Consider the following 9520-nt stretch of genomic DNA (forward strand, 5'->3'; position numbering starts at 1 on the left):
AATTGGCATTTCATCAGTATGTATGTTCTCTTAATATATATTCTTTTAATGTTTTAAAAGCATATAGTATTGCATTGCCCTCTGATCTTTTCTTTAGACCTTCTCTAAAATATGTCTATGATGATTGCCTGGGAACAGTGATTCTCAGCTCTAGCTACACATTGGAATCTTTTGAGAGCTTAAAAAAAATATTGTTCCTTGGGCCTAATTCAATCAGAATCTCGGGTGGGACCGAGTATGAGTTTATTTTTAAATATCAAGATTGAGAATTGCTACTTTAGATCATACATTAATTCAAAAATGTCCCTTCTTTTCCCCCCAAAACACAAAAGCGAAACAAACAAAAAACAGCCTCAGGGCATAGGTTTAGCTAAAGGTTTAGCCCTAGAAGTGTTTGGAGGCCTCGATGTTGGAGGGCTCCCAAGAGAAAAATTGGAAAGTCACAGAATTGGAAGACATAATTCAACCAAGGGTATTTACTCAGCTACTAGATACTGTATTTATATTCCTCATTTCAGCTAAATCTTGTCAGCCTGGAGGAAGTACCTTTTGCTCAAAATCAATCTTTTAGTTGATTGAAGATCAATGACTTGTGTTTCTCAGGTCTGCAAGAAGGCTGTGGGGAGAAGAGCAGGATGAGGCACACCTCAGTTATAGGGTCTTCTCACTCTGTCATTCACGTGGCCCCTGAACTTTTCAGGGTAAAGATGTCCTTTTCAGGTTTATTAATCAAGGGCCCAGAATCTCTACATAAGCCCCTGTCCCAGAGGCCCTGGCATAGGAACCTCATGAGGTAGCCTATAGTTCAGAATTTGGGATTTGGCACTAGGAAGCTACTCCTAACATTGCTCTTTATTTTGAGCACATCACTAACCGATATGTGCCTCCATTTCCTCACAGATCAAAGGGAGGGGGGATCAAGTGCCATATGTACCTCAAAGGTTTTTGGGAAATGAGACAATCATATGGCTAAGTGCTGGAAAACCTCCTAAGTACAATTCAAACCAAAAAAGTGATTTGTATCACTGTGATTATTTATGAATGATGAATTTGGCCATGTTGTTCTATTTTTTGCCAACTTTTGAGACACAATGGAATTTAAAAAGTAAAAATGAGGGGGAAAAAAGGCTCATTGCAGTACATTTAATGATACGAATGCAATGAAAACAAAAATAATAAGTTGCTTTATAGGAAAAGAAAAGAAAGACATCCTGAGTATTTGTGATGACAATGAAAATTTGAGGGCAGGAGAAACTCTTTTTTTATTTTGCCTTATTTACAATAAGACAAAATATTTCTCCTGCTGAAATGTACCTGTTCTCCCCTTAGCAACCTAAGCATTGTTTAGGGAAGAAATGGCTGACATTTAATTTAAATTGAATTCTCAAAACTCCAGAAGGAACTTTTGTCGCTTCTTAAGCCAAAATAAAAACTCAGTCTTTATCCTTATTACATTCTCCAGGGAAATTTTAGCTCCTTGGCGTAGCCCCTGGGACGTGATGCTGAATAGCTGTTTGGCTGCTTTGGAGAAAAAGATCTCAAACTTCCCCTGAGATACTTCCCCTGAGATACTGCTCATTTCAGATATTTATACACAGAATGACTTTATTCACAGAATAATTTTTCAAAAACGTGTTTTCCAAGTGATCGATAGTATTAAAATTCTGTATCAGAAATTACTTACTGCTAAAGAAATCGACTTCATAACAGACCAGGAAGATTGTAAAATGTTTTATAAATATCTAAGGCTTTCATCACAAACAAGAAAATAATACACAAGGGAAAATGTGTTCCAAAGCCACCAGGAAAAATTGTGTTCCATTAATTCCTATCATGGTTCCTCCTCTATTCTGTTTGCCCCCAACATTTATAAAATTAGTCAATACTATATGATTTTACTTTTATGATTAACTTTGGATGAGTATTTATAAAGATCAATGAAAACTTTCCTCCTTAAAGGTAAAATTGCACATTATTCTATATGCACTCAATAAATACTTGTAAATCACCTACTCATTTGAATCACATGAAATTACCATTTTCATGAGTCAAATATAATTCAGTAGCAGCAATCTTATATGCCTAATCTCCCACAGACTAACTCTTGTCAACCACTTTTTCAAATATCAGGTTGTTTGCATTTAACTTTTAAATATCTAAAAAATGTTTTCTCATCTATGTCAAAAGTTTAGCTAAGTTTTTTTTCTTCTCTCTGCTTAGAGTAGACATTTCTACTATATGGCAATTAAGTAATATTTCTTCATGACTATTTCAATGACTATTTCGAGTATTTAAAATTTTTTTCTTTTATAATTAAAATTTTTTTCCTTATAAGTCTTAATACTCTTCTTTACAACCTGTTGATTTTAATTACAGTCCTTTGGTGTTAAAGAGAAATATCTTGAAGATAGGTAAATTGAACCAGAATGTTTCAGATTTACTTTTTTCTTGGATTCCATATATAATCTATACACATGTAAGTCACAAATTAGCTAACAACATTCTTAATTCTCTAATCTCATTTTCCAACCCTGTTCATGCAAACTTGAAAAAGCAAATTTCCTAAATTCACACTACAACAGGTGCTTAGTCAAGTATTTTTACCATTCAGTTAGTCAATCCTACTCTTTTCCTTCCCCTCCCCCCACAACAGAAAAAAAAATATTGGAAAATGTTTATTTCACAATAAGAAGTATATGGATTTTCCTTTCAGTCACTACCAGAAATCACAGAGGTTTTAATAATGTCTAACAAAGATATACTTAAGGTCTTTGAGCATCTTTCATCATGGATTAGTTCAACTTTCATGATTTTCTTCTCACCATCAAACCAACAGAACCTCCCCAAACACTAAACAGGAAAACATTACAAAGATGTACGTTCAAATTGTCCTTGCTTTCCCTCCACTGCCTTTTCCATTCTATGTTCTATTGTGTAGTTCACATTCTAAGACCATTTGTCTACCAAATTATGCTTTCAAAATGTTGATATCCTAGACAGCCTGTATTTCCCAGAGGGTAATTCTAGCGCTTTCCCTTTACATTTACTAAAGATTCTTTGCCAATATCATGAGCCCACTCCTCCCTGTCCAATTTTCTGCCCTTTAGTTTTGGTTTAGACATACTTAGAGATTGTTTCTTCATTCTCCCTACTCTCCTCTTGGGCAAATGTTTTTCCTTCCCTAGAAGTTTTATGTGGACTTTATCTAACAGCTATGCTGACACTTTAAACATGCAGTTCTGCATGGCCCTAGTTCTAATGTCAGCAGCTGCTTATGGATGCTCGTCCACAGATATAACCATTTCTCTCTTACGTAGCCAAATCACCCTTGATATTTCTTTGCATGTATTTACTTCCCACTCTTTCCCCCAAGGGAAGGGGGACAGGGGAGAGTAAGTGGGAATGTAGCTTAGAGCAGGGAAGAGGGAGGGGAGAGGGCTGAGAAGGGGAGGCCAGAATGGAAGGATGAGAGAGAGGACAGTGGGACAAAAGTAGAGAGTTAATTGCTTCCTCTGAGTCTGTTACTTACAAGGAGTGCCCCCTTTCCAAAGGTTCTTAAGGCCAAGGAAGCATTGTGACAGTGGTGACAGAAAGATCAGTGCTGCTCCAACAACCAGCTGTGGAAATGAGGTAGTGAAAGAAGAACATGATATTCAATGTTTAGTTCTTCACCCTTTTAGGGGTTCTTTCTCACCCACTCCCCCATGGCCCAGCTCCAACTAATGCAAATACCCTCGCTGCATAATCTGATCAGCTCTTGGAATTCACCTCCAATGTTTTCATATACTCTTCATACTGAAACTCATATCCTTTACATTGAAACTCAACACCAAAATTGATAACATTCTTACACTGAATATTCTTGTCATTAATCCACGTCTTCAATAGCATAATTTTGAATAACAGCCGCATAAATTCACACTAGTTTTCTGTTGGATTGTCAAAATAAAGTTGGATATCAATAGTTATATAGCTATTTTTAAGAGCTATATAACAAACAGGAGAATTAAATTCGAATAGCGTCTGTAGACGTGAAAGAGTAAAATCTGTCTGGAACAGAAAAACTGAAAATTAGCTTAGATTGGAAAAAAAAAAAAAAGTATCCTTGCTGTTAATCAAGCTGGGAGGACACAGATGAAGCCCTGCTTTCTGAAAGAACAGGAAACTTTTTTCCAAGGTCAAGCAATCCCTATAAACTGCTATCATGATCTCTTCTTTCTGTGACCGCTGCTTTGTTACCAATGAGGCTCTCGGACTTGCTTTGCTATCCCCACCCACTATTACTGGGGACACCCAATTGCTAAATGCCCTTGCATCATGACAGCACCCAAGCCCTAGTTAATTCCTCCTTCTCCTAATCCTGCTTCAGAAACAGCATCTAAGGGAGACTCCAAGGTCTTCCTTCCCTTCAAGCTTCCTCAGAATCCTTCAGCAGGAATCTAAGCCTTTCCAAAGACAGTGCCATCATCTCCCCCTAGAATTTTTTTGGGGGGATGGCATATAAATTGTCAGAAAAAAATGTCTTTTAAAACAATCAAAACCCTTTGAGACATAATCAAATAAGTATCTGAGGCTTCGTAACTTCATCCAAAACTGACAACTTTCAATAATAAGTAATAAAAATTTTCCATAATAGAGACATAACTTTTCTAAAAGACTTGACAGTTTGGTTAAGAGGAAATAAATTTCCATCTAGTGTTTGATTTAATTTTTTAACAAGTTAACTCTGAGGTTTCTCTTCTGTGGAAAGCTTAGGAGCTTAGGAAGTACCCAAAACAAACATTTATTTGCCTTTACTCTTCAAATAGGTCCCATGTTGTATATATTTGATTCAGATGTATGTTCTGTGTATGGCCTATTTCTGATGTATCTATCATGTTCCATAATTTCTACCTCAGCATTATACACTGTAAATTCAGAATACATTTTATATCTGATGGGAAAACCTGTCCCTCCCTCCCATTCTAACAAATACATTTTGTTAAAACTTGGTTGAATTCCAAAAGAAAATTATGTTAGAAATGTTCCCCATTGTAACGATCAAAAATGACATTAAACTTCTAAATTAATTCTGAGATAATTGAATTCTTGAATAATTGAACAGTCTCAGGACTTCTCTTTTCCAAATATTATTTTGTTTCTCAGCAAATTTCCGTTTTTAAAGATACATATACAATATTTTTACTATTTTATTTTATTTTTTAAAAAATTGAGGAACACCTGGGTACCTCAGTCGTTTAAGTGTTGGGCCTCGGCTCAGGTCATGATATTGCAGTCTGTGAGTAGTTCAAGTCCCGCGTCAGGCTCTATGCTGACAACTCAGAGCCTGGAGCCTGCTGCAGATTCTGTGTCTCCCTCTTTCTGTGCCCCTCCCCCCACCCCTCAAAAATAAATAAATATCAAAAAAGAACTTTTTTAGGGGTGTCTGGGTGGCTCCGTCAGTTAAGCCTCCGACTTAGGCTCAGGTCATGATCTTGCAGATGGTAAGTTTGAGCCCAGCATCAGGCTCTGAGCTGTCAGCAGGAGCTCTGAGCTGTCTCCGCAGCCTGCTTCAGAGTGAGAGAGGGAGACACAGAATGTGAAACAGGTTCCAGGCTCTGAGTGTCAGCACAGAACCCATGAGATCATGACCTGAGTCCAAGTTGGATGCTTAACGGACTGAGCCACCCAGGTGCCCTTTGCTATTTTAAATACAAAATTTATTATTTTTCTCTAATAAAGATAATGTACATGATAGAAGTTGGAAAGTACAAAAAATATATGGTCATACTCCTCATGCTCCTACTCGGCCAAAGTATCAACATTATTCAGTGTTTTAAATTTATATATATATTTTCACATTTGTATTAAATTCATGTTTCACCATTATATTCAGTTATTAATTTCATTAGTATTTACAAATTTTCTTAAGCTTTCTAGCTGATCATATTATTATCTAAAAAGATTAATAATTATATCCCAGCTTCTTAAAAAATTCTATTTTATATTCCTATGTCATGTTGTGGTAAGCAGAATAATGGCCTTCCAAAGATGTCTATGTCCTAATCACTGGAACCTGTGAATATGTTATGTACGTGGCAAAAGGAGATTAAGGTTACAGATGGAATTAAGTTTCCTAATCAGCTGACCTTAAAATAAGGAAATTATCCTGATGGTCCCAATCTAATCATGAGTCCTTAAAGGAAAAAAAAAAAAATCTTTCTCAGCTTCAGTCTGAGAAGGATGTGGTGACAGTAGGTCAAAGAGATGAGTCATTCAAAGGATTCCACCAGCCATTGCTGTTTGTGGAGAAGGAGGAAGGGAGCCCTGAGCCTAAGTATGAGGGTGGCCTCTAAAAGCTGGAAAAGCCTTCTGCCCTGGAGCCTCCAGAAAGGACTGCAGCCTTCACAACACCTTGATTTCACACAGAAAGATCCGTCAGGCTTCTGATCTATGGAACTGTAAGATAATACATTTATATGCTTTATGCTACTAAGTTTGTGATCATTTGTTACTGAAGCAATAGGAAACAAATACACATGTCTTCTTACATTGATCTGAACAATGTTAAATAATAATGTCAAATTTGGGGTAGAGAAAGATATTAAAGTTGAAAAAAACAAATGAGGCCGTCCTCTCTCAGCAACAAATGATCTAAGAATTCTCTTCTACTTCATTAAATTTAATTAAATTTCTAACCTAGTTTATTGATCTGGCTTTTAATGAAACATTTTATGCTTCATATTTCATCTCTCTGGTTTACTTCATTTATTTTTATGCATTAATTTCTTGAAGTACCATTTTCAAAGGATTATACAAGAGTTTTCTTCATTCATTTTTTAAGAAACTTTTCGTTGGAATCTTCTCCAGTGGGTTTTTATGTGATATACATGAAATATTGGCCCCTTCCGGTACTTTGGTTATCGTGTCTCTCTATATTTACTATGACAAGAGTCACGTGTAACGTACATATTCTCACTTTCACGTCTTAACATCTCTCACATTTAAGCTGTCTCTAAAGTTGGAATCCATAAACAGTACCTATAGCTAATAACTTTGCCCCATCATCCTCAATTTCTTTCCCTACAGATTCCCAAGTCATGGATGCAATGAGTAGGGTACCGTCTTCTCAGTAGCCCTTCCTCTTCCTTTTTGGAATAGCACACTGCTATGTAAACCACAGTGGCCCACCCCTTCGGAACTAACAGGAGTAAATAAAGCAAGATTCTGTTTCTCCTGGGAATCTGAATCTTGAATAGAATGCCATGGCATTCTTGAAGTTGAGTTACTGGCACTCAAAAAAAACCTCAGTTTCCAACTGAGATGCCGAAAGCTGTTGTAGTTCTATTTTTTTCTGAGGCTTGGTTATCCTGTTTTTCCTTCTATTGTGTGAGCTAAGCAATATCCTTTTAAATACGTTTATTTATTTTTACCAGAGGCATTTTCTAATGTTTTCAACCAAAGACCTCCAACTGATAACTTGGACGACGTCAGGGAAGATGATATATAACATCTGACACCTATTTCTGGATGTAATGGATTATTGCAAAAGTGTTTCATTTTGTTTTGTTTTTTAATTCTTTTTAACCTTTATTTAGTTTTGAGAGAGAGACAGAGCATGAGCAAGGGAGGAGCAGAGAGAGAGGGAGACACAGAATCTGAAGCAAACTCCAGGCTCTGAGCTGTCAGCACAGAGCCGGAGGCGGAGGTGGAACTCACGAACTGCCAGATCAAGACCTGAGCCAAAGTTGGAAGCTCAACCGACTGAGCCACCCAGGCACCCCCCTTCTTTTGAATGTTATCTTAGTTAACAATCTTTGGTTCTAGTGTAAGACTGGAAATAACAAGAAGGAAGAAAATACGTCAACTAAGTAGAGAATATGTCAACTAAGGCATTAGAATAAGAAGAGATTCTAGTAGGATCTCCACAGTGACTCCAGTGTTACCAAATGTGCCTTCCAATGAACTCCTGTTTCCTCCCAGAGTAAGAGACTGCTCAATGGGGGTTGGAGTGAGATTAATGGAGTGGTATATCTTTTGCTTTCTATTTTACAGTAAGGATGTCAGCAAACCTTTCCCAAGGCAGTCCTATGCAACTCTCAAATTAAAGAAAAAGGCTGTAGCAGCCACATCTATGTCAACTCACTCCAGTCCTTGAGTGCTGAATGGTGACATATAAGTGAGGGTGACTTCCGCATGACGTAGCTTAATAGTCTACATGGCAGACAAGGCCAAGACATCCAATGGCAAGGAAATGAGTGACAATGAGGGCAGCCCTAGGGGAAAAGGCCAGAATGACATATTGGCATCAGACATGCTAAGTGATAGACATTAGGAAATAAATTAGATTTATAGTGGATCTGTTACTTTGGGTTCTTTTCGACAGAAGAGCCTCTCTCTAAACCATTAAAACACAACCACTGTCTTGCCCCCCAATGAACATTTATAAATCTGAGTTGTAAATCCCTTTTACCGAGATTAATCTATGGTAGAAAAGTTTCAGAGACAGGAAAGCAAAGGATATACAACTTCATTCATCATGAAGGGACAATAAAGCAATTTTTTTGAAATGTTACTCAGGCATCTGTGATAATCTCAGGAAAGATTGGAATATCTCATCATAAAAATGTCAGAAACCAGGATAGCTTAGAGAAACTGAACAGCTGGAGAGCTGGAGTTCATGTACCTTCCTTCTGTAGTTCTACCACAAGTTTAATTTAATTCACAAAACTACGGATATAAATATGTGAGAAATAACTGTGAAAGGCTTTAGAAGAACAATCCTACCACAGGGCTCTCATGTCTATAACACTTTCTAGTTTCAATGTTTCCTTTTTCCGTCCTTAGATTTCCCTTTTTTCCATGTAAACTACGTTACTCTTTGATTTTCATTCTCTCCCTTTAGTGTTTTTCTCTTAAAGTTTTTATCATATTTTAAATTATTTTATTATTCTTCAAAATTATTAAGGTTAACAAGTATCAATAGTTTCTTTGTTGTTATCTGTCCTTTATATACATGATAGGTGAGATGTAAAAGTAAGTTACAAAAAGTAGGGTGAGTACCTCTTATTTTTATAAAAATAGTGTGTATATATAATAAATTTATACACCAAGATCTACATTTAAATACCAGTTTGCAAAACATGTGAAGGAAAGAGGAACAGATAAGTCAAATGACATCACAAGGAAGTAATTAACCAAATTCAGAATATGGGAAATTGTTCAGAAGAATGAACCTAATTTCTTCAACAATAAATGTCATAAAAATTGGTGGAGGGAGAAATAATCGATTATAGACTTAAAAATTTGGTTTTCACAGGGGTGCCTGGGTGGCTTAGTTGGATGAATGTCTCATTCTTGATTTCCGCTCAGGTCATGACCCTAGCATTGTGTGATCGAGCACTGCATTGGGTTCCATGCAGAGTGTGCTTAAGATTCTCTTTCTCTCTCTCTCTTGATCTCTCTCTAAAATATATATAAAAAAATTTTGGTTTGTCACAAAATCCTCATAGGTATCCCTATTTGTAAAAAACAGTAACTA

General features: G+C 36.6%; 1 long non-coding RNA gene across 1 annotated transcript; it reads right to left on the minus strand.

The window, feature by feature from the left end:
* Positions 1 to 237: 237 nt before the first annotated feature.
* On the minus strand, positions 238 to 7156 carry LOC131509632 (uncharacterized). The gene is made up of 3 exons (XR_009260624.1): positions 7021 to 7156; positions 3530 to 3617; positions 238 to 616 (listed from the first exon to the last, which is right to left on the minus strand). It is a non-coding gene; the product is annotated as an uncharacterized LOC131509632 (long non-coding RNA).
* Positions 7157 to 9520: the final 2364 nt, after the last annotated feature.

Source organism: Neofelis nebulosa, chromosome 1, assembly GCF_028018385.1.
Source record: "Neofelis nebulosa isolate mNeoNeb1 chromosome 1, mNeoNeb1.pri, whole genome shotgun sequence".
Taxonomy (NCBI): domain Eukaryota; kingdom Metazoa; phylum Chordata; class Mammalia; order Carnivora; family Felidae; genus Neofelis; species Neofelis nebulosa.